This window comes from Phyllostomus hastatus, unplaced genomic scaffold (assembly GCF_019186645.2).
Source record: "Phyllostomus hastatus isolate PE091 unplaced genomic scaffold, TTU_PhHast_1.1 phas_contig_40, whole genome shotgun sequence".
NCBI lineage: Eukaryota > Metazoa > Chordata > Mammalia > Chiroptera > Phyllostomidae > Phyllostomus > Phyllostomus hastatus.
The window spans coordinates 41,179,002-41,187,093 of record NW_025333872.1 but is presented as its reverse complement, the minus strand read 5'-3'; the positions used below and the strand labels follow the sequence as shown (position 1 = coordinate 41,187,093).

The 8,092-nt window shown below is 40.3% G+C and overlaps 1 pseudogene; it reads right to left on the bottom strand.

Annotated features, from left to right (window-relative positions):
• Positions 1–2,830: 2,830 nt before the first annotated feature.
• Positions 2,831–7,890, bottom strand: LOC123821821 (annotated as a pseudogene).
• Between the last annotated feature and the right edge of the window lie 202 nt (positions 7,891–8,092).

The window sequence follows — 8,092 nt, the reverse complement described above, 5'->3', positions numbered from 1 at the left end:
ACACAGATGTTTGAATGATCCTTAGAATTATTTATTGTGGTAAAATACATATACCAAACAATTTACCCCATTAACAATTTTTAAATGTGAAATTTAGTGGTGTTAAGTACATTCACAGTGTGGTGCAACCACCATCACCATCCATCCCTGTGACTCTTCTCACAAAACTGGAACTCTATACTCTTGGAACAACAACTCCTCATTTCCTCCTTCCCCCAGCTCCTGGCCACCGCCATTGTACTATTCCACCTTGTCTTTATCTCACATAAGGGCAATCACACCATATTCATCTTCTTGTGTTTGCTTATTTCACTTAGCTGATGTCCTCAAATTTTATCCATGTTTTGTGTGTTGTGGAATTTCCTTCCTTTTTAAGGCTAAATAATATTTTATTGTGTGCATATACCATGTTTTACTTATACATTTAATCACCTACGGACTATGAACATTTGGTTTGCTTTCTGTTCAGTGGTTGTAAATAATGCTGCTGTGCATGTGGATGTGTGATTGTCTTTTTGAGAGCCTGTGTTCAGTTCTTTTGGGTATGCACTCAGAAGTGCAATGGCTCGGTGATATGCTAATTTTTCATTTTTTGAGGAACTGCCATACGGTTTTCCACAGTATGTGAAACGGCTGTTCCATTTTATATCCCACGAACAGTACACAGGGTTTTAATTTCCTCACATGCTCACCAATACTTACAGTTTTCTGTTTTTTTTTTCTTTTTTGACACCAGGCACTCTAATGGTTGTGAGGCGGTATCTCATTGTAGTTTTGATTTGCATTTCCCAAATGATTAGTTATGTTGAGCATCTTTTCATATGCTTATTGGCCATTCATACATCTTCTTTGAAGAAATAATTATTCAAGTTCTTTGCCCACTTTTTAATTGGGTTGTTTGGGCTTTTTGTTGCTGTTGTTTTTGAGTTTTAGGAGTTTTCTATATGTTCTAGATATTAATTCCTTATCAGATATGTGATTTGCAATTATTTCCTCCCATTTTGAAAGTTACTTTTTACTCTGTTAATAGTATCTGTTGTTGTACAAAATTTTAAAATTTTCATGAAGTCTAATTTGTCTATTTTTTCTTTTGTTACTCTGTGTCATATTCAATAAATTGTTGCCAAATCCAATGTTATGACATTTTTGCCTAATGTTTTCTTTTAGGAATTTTATTGCTTTAGGTCTTACATTTAGGTCCTTGATTGCATTTGAGTTAATTTTTGTATATGGTATTAGGAAAGGGCCCAACTTCATTCTTTTGCATGTGAATATCCAGTTTGTTAAAAAGACTGTCCTTTCCCCATTGAATGGTCTTGGCACTCTTATCAAAAGTAATTAGAGCATACATGTGAGAGTTTATTCCTGGGCTCTTTTGTCTATATTTCTGTCTTTATGTTGATACCACAGTTTTCATTATGGTAGCTTTGTTCTGGTTATTCCTTTTTATTTCCGTAGAATTGGTAGAAAGGTCCCCATTTTCATATCTGATTTTAGTAATTTGAGTCTTCTGTTTTTTTTCCTTAATCCATCTAGCTAAAGGTTTGTCAATTTTGTTGATATTTTCAAAGAACCAACTTTCAGTTTCATTGATTTTCTCTATTGTTTTTCTAATCTCTTTTTTGTGTATTACATTCTCATAATTTTTATTTCCTTCCTTCTGCTAGCTTTGGGTTTACTTTGTTTTTCTTCTAGATCCTTAAGTTCTAAATAGGTTGTTGATTTGAGATTATTATTTTTTAAAATTTTTAATCTTTTCAAAAAATTAAATTTATTGGGGTGACACAGGTTAATAACATTACATAATTTTCCAGTGTACAACATTATAATTCAATATCTATATAGTCTATTGCATGCTTGCCACCAAAGTCTACACTCTCCTCCTTTCTTCTGCCTCCTGCTGCCTGAAATCCAGATGTGATAGTTGGTGTCCTAGCATCAATCATTGCCCACAAGGTGACCTTCAGGATGAAAGCCAGAGGCTAAAGATATAGAACTAGAAATTTGAAGTAGCTTTGGTTCTTTGTTTTAAAGTATATTTCCTTGATTATGCTACTACAGTTGTCTTATTTTTTTTTACTCCACTTTATCCTCCTCCACCCTGCATGCCGCACCCACCAGCATTGATCCCCGCCCCATTCATATCCATGGGTCATACATATAAGTTCTTTGGCTTCTCTATTTCCTATACTATTTTAACCTCCCCCTGTCTATTTTGTACCTACCAATTATGCTTCTTATTCCCTGTACCTTTCCCCCATTCTACCCCTAACCCTCCCTGCTGATGACCTTCCATGTGATCTCTATTTCTGTGATTCTGTTCCTTTCTTGTTGTTTTCTTAGCTTGTTTTTGTTAACCCTTCCTACCAGTCTAGATGAATATTTCTTTAACTTATTGGTTGTCAGACTTCCATACAGTTCAATATTCTGGCAGTTCTGATTGTTTTTTGTTTTTAAATTTGTTGTTGTCCTCTTTTGGTTGTATAAGGAAGCAAAGCATATCTACCTAGTCCTCCATCTTGGCTGCAAGTCCCTCTGAAGGAGTTTTGGTTCTTGATGTCCACCGTGATGTCAGCCTAGTGCTGCCACCTGTGAACTTTTTTTTAAAACAAGTTCATCATTTAAGAAGTCTGAACTCACTTTCATCACATGGTATTATACATGGTCATCTGCTGAAACATATTTCTTTTTAACAGACTGTTGTTTAAAAAAGTCACAGATAATTTAAGTTCTGTATAAAGTGGTGGATAGTAAGTTAGTTCCTTTGTTGGACTTACAAACCTCAACTTCACTACAGAATAAGAATGGAGGCCAAAGAAAACAGAATCAGTCACTCGTATGCAACAGTATGTTTTGGAGCATTCTGAATGGACAGGTTCAGGCCTGGCGTGACTGTAAAAAGATTACTTAATGCATAGACTATATGGAAATTGTACAAAATGTTATTAACTTTAATAATTAATAGATTAAACTGCACTATGTTACTAATTGCTATTCGAACTCAAAAACCTGGCTTTGAATGCTCAGGAAGGTGGCATAGGTACACACCATGCCACCTTGTCCTTGGGGTGTGTGTGTCAATACACATTTCCAACAGAAACTCTGGCTGTAGGAAAGCATCACAAATGTTTAGAAAAATGGCTTTAATTGTCATTTTAAGTATATGGTAGAGAAAAGTGTGCTTTAATTAAATATACATTATACCAATGATGCTGGCAAGGTTGAAAGTTACTCCTAATGTTGATAGCTATAAAAACCAGTTTGTACATGACAAGACAATGAGAAATAAGCAATCCCTTTGAAACAACTTCTTACAATTAAATAGGAAACGTTCACAGTGGTTTGTATTAACAGGATGCATTTTGTGACAATAACATGTACAGATTGAGTGCCCTAGGGTTTTCTTTATATCTTAAAGAAAACAAGCATTTACATTGTTCATGGGTTGTACTAAATTAAAAAAAAAGGGATAATTGTGCACTTACCCCTTAATAAAATAAACTGTGCTGAGGTTACAGCTTTAACACCATCATTAAATTTGTTTGCAAAATGAAGAGAGAATTAAAAAAACAATTTTTTTTTCTTGGGAGTGAAGTCTTTTATTTGTTGTTATAACCAGGGAATGTCATTCAGTAACTCAAGAATGGAAGGGAGGGCCAGGGACTTCCAGTCAAGATGGCAGTGTACACAGACATTGTTTGCCTCCTCCCACAACCACAATAAAATTACAACTAAACTACAGAACAACAATCACTCAGAACTAACAACAATCTAGTTGAATGGAAGTCTGACAACTACAGAACTAAAGAAACCACATCCATCCAGACTGGTAGGAGGGGCACAGATGTGGAACAAGCTGGTCCCTCACCCACATGTGGTGGATAAAAATTCGGGAGGGATATCTCAGGAGGGAGGAGTCACAGCCCCACACCAGGCCCCCAGCCCAGGATTCAGTGCCAGGAAGATAAGTCCCCCCAACTTCTGGCTGAAAAAAACCAGTGGAGATTGAATCAGTGGAAAGAATTTCTAGAGCCCCAAGCAGTTCCTCTTAAAAAAACCACGTAAAGACTCACCTACTCAGACTTACTCTCTCTGGGCTCCAGTGCTGGGGAGGCAGCTTGAGGGGCACCAGTGGTGTGTAGGGGGAGGTTGAACTGTCTGGCATCAAGGCAAACAGAGGTCATTGTCCCTTTTCTGGGCACTCCCCTCATAAAGCCAGCAGACTGGTGCTGTATCTAAGATTCCATCAACCTGGCTAACACTGTTTGACCAACCTTGGACTTCCCCAGAGACTCCATTCAACCCAACTTATGAGCCCACCCAACTACTTTTCCATATGAGTGGCTGGACTTGGCTCATGTTTCACTACTTCCTAAATCGTCTCAAACAAGCATCACTTGGCTTCAGTGAGCCCCAGGCCCAGAACTAGCACCCTAAATTCACAGCTTGGCTTCATCTGAGAATCTCCAAGCCCAGCACATGTAGCAGCCATTCAGATTGCTTTATAACTCAGGTAGGGTGGCCCTGGGTAAAACACAGGTGGGGGCTGATCTTGGCTTGCACCACCCAAGAAACTCCAGGGCTAGTGCACCCAGTGGACAGCTATAGACCACGTTGGAGCACCACTATCTGCCCCTGCACAGCTGATTCTCCACAGAAGGTGGAGTTTGGTTGTCAGTGGTCACAGCCAATCCTTGCAGCTGACTGGGTTGGATAAATCCCTCCCATTGATCTGCTAACAGCAACAAAGGCTCAACTACAAGAGGAGGGTGTATTCAGCCTACACGAAGGATACACCTTGAGTACCCAGCTTGGGTGAGAGGGGAGGCTGTGCCACTGGACCCTACTATATTAGGGCACATTACTAAGACACGGAATCAAAGCAGATCTACCTAATACATAGAAACAAACATAGGGAGGCTGCCAAAATGAGGAGACAAAGAAATATGGACCAAGTGAAGGAACAGATCAAAACTCTAGAAAAAGAGATAAACAAAATGGAGATAAGCAATCTATCAGACACAGAGTTCAAAACACTAGTTATAAGGATGCTCAAGGAACATAGTAAGGGCCCTAACAGCATAAAAAAGACCTAATCAGAAAAAAAGGGTACACTAATTGAAATAAATAACAATTTACAGGGAAACAACAGTAAAGTGGATGAAGTGAAAAATCAAGTTAATGATTTGGAACATAAGGAAGCAAAAAAAACCCCAACCAATCAAAACAAGAAGAAAAGAGAATCCAGAAAAATAAGGATAGTGTAAGCAGCCTGTGGGACAACTTCAAGTGTTCCAACATTTGCTTCATAGGAATGCTGGAAGGAGAAGAGAAAGAGCCAGAAATTGGAAATCTATTTGAAAAAGTAATGTAAGAAAACTTCCCTAATTTGGTGAAGGAAATAGACATGCAAGTCCAGGAAGCACAGAGTCCCAAACAAGAGGCCCACCCCAAGACAGATCATAATTAAAATGCCATAGGTTAGCGATAAAGAGATAGGAGGGCAATGTGGGGGAAGGGGTGAAGACGTGAGAGGGTTAAGAAGTATAATAGGTAGTTACAGAATAGCCATGGGGATGTAAAGTACAGTATAGGAAAGGAGTAGTCAAAGAACTTATACACATGACCCATGGACATGAACAATGGTGTGGGGACTGCCAGAGGGAGTGGGTGGTGCTGGGAGGAGGGGGATCAAAGGGTGAAAAATCAGGACAACTATAATAGCATAATCAATAAAATATAATAAAAAATGGAAGTGGAGGGTCCACAAACACTATTTGAGCAAGCTGACCTACACAAATTACCATTTTAAAAATGAAGGTTATCTACTGTATGTTACAAGTCCCAACTAGGCAGTGTCAAAATAACATCTATTTCTCTGCTTGCTTTGTGATCATACCTCTTGGAGGTGTTATGGGTCTCCTGGCATTTGGCTTCTTTTTCTATGCAGGGTTTAAAAGGTTTTGAAAAAGTAATGTAAGAAAACTTCCCTAATTTGGTGAAGGAAAGGTCGATCTGAAAAGATCACATTAGTGTTTAGTTCACACTCATCATGGCATCTGCATTGTCAAACTCTCCACAATAGTTGGGTGCAAAAAAACAGAGTGACCAACTTCCTCTTTGCAAAAAATCCATACCCATCTTCAACCACCTCATGGGCTCTGCATATAAGATCCAAATCATGTTTATGGAGAAATTTTGCAACCACTTCTGTACCACATGTGAAGGATACTCCTCTGTCATTTTCACCCCAGCCTAAGACATCTTTATGGAGGTCAGACCACAAAAGATCACAAAGAAGATGTTGATCTGGTACATCAGTTGGTCACATAATTTGCCTAACTGGCTTCACAGATTGAAGAACTGGTGATTAACCTCCATGGCAGCAAAATATTTTTTCACCCAAAATGACTGCTATCGGTAAACAGTTAAAGCAGCCTGTGAAAGTTTTCCACAGTTTAATGTTGTATCTTCTTTTACACTCATCATAAAATCCATAAATTCTATTGATGCTGGCACATTCATGGTTTCCTCTGAGAAGAAAAAAATTCTCAGGATATTTGATTTCGTACAATAAGAGGCAGATGGTCTCTAGTGACTGCTTCCCCTTGTCCACATAGTCCCCAGGTAGCCACTTTCTGGAGGGAAGCCGCCTTACTCAAAAAGTCTAAGTAAATCACAATATTGTTCATGGATAGCACCACACATTTGGAGAGCTGCTTCAAGTTCTAGTAGGATAGGCTGACTGAGAAAGGTCTCCCGGGATTCCAGGCACAGTCCCCTGGTTTCATTCTCTTGTAGCTGGACATTCTTAACAGGCTTGGACCCTCTCACCACCAGCAGCCTTGGATGAAGCTGCAGAAGTTGAGTTTATATCGCCACCCCTTCCTACCACACACCATCCCACCCAGGGCACACACTGCCTTTCCCACACCCTAGTACAGAGGCAGTGGTGGCAGTCACGGCGGGTCTTCTCAACCAACCCCGCTCCCTGCTTCCTCTTTCTCTCCTCGCTGGAACCATGAGAAGAACAAATTAGCCATTGACTCTCTGGCCAGCTTCCCCTCTGTGAACTTTTATGTGAGAGAAAATTAAACTTCTGCCTTCTCTTTGCCGTCACTGGCAGTCAAACACAATTCCTACAGCCTCAGAACTTATTACAAAAGGGGGATGAGGTTGCTGTAACATGAACATGTACTGATTACAGGGGAACGTGTGCTAATGTGAGAAGAACAAAGTTAGAAGGAGTAGTGGAGAGGAATGTGGAGATGGGGAAGAGGACAGACTACTTTGGGAGGGATGATTAAGTGAGGACTGAATGAATGTGCATGAATTATAATGTGCGTACTTTTGGCATTGGTCTGTAGGGGGCCATCTTCTTCACCCCAGTGCTTTCTGAGTCGCTCCCTCCTCCCAATAGTCCCTAGGGACTCAGCTTTTGCTACACCTTCAGTCCCTGCCTGAAGGGAAGTCATGGTTGGTCAAAGTGAAAAGAAACCTGGGTGAAGGGCAGGTGGAACAAGCCATCTTGAAGGATGAATCCAGTGACTTCCTGAGACACATGCCTTGTGAATGCACTGAGCCATGGTCAGCTTTTGGCCTGATGTAAGTCCAGGGCTACGATTTTAAAAAGCAATGGGGTGCAGAGGGAGGGGAGAATCAAGTCTGTTCTGAATTGGGTATTTACATATGCAGTGCACGGCTTTGCACAGCTCACAGGCTGAGGGAGACTTACTGGAAATGCTTGGCTTGTGTATGGGTTGCAAGATCTGTGTCCAGGTCTTTGTGTGAGGAAACATTGAGAAAGAAGCAGCTCTCATTTTCCCAGATGTCACTGTGGCTCTGATGGGTGACAATGCCATAGAACAAGTCCTCTTCCTTGCCAGGCATGTTTGGGCCCATGTGTGTGGGCTCCTGCCCTCTGTGGCATTGGGGCAACATGTATGTGGCCATGAGGAGTTTTATGGCCCTGTCATGCAGTGAAATTGTTGTTTTGTTTCTGCGAGAGGAGAAATGGCATCTTCCTCTTCCTCCTGTCACCTTCCTCTTCACAGTTTGCCTTGGTTTTACAATTTAGTCTCGTTGGGGCCAT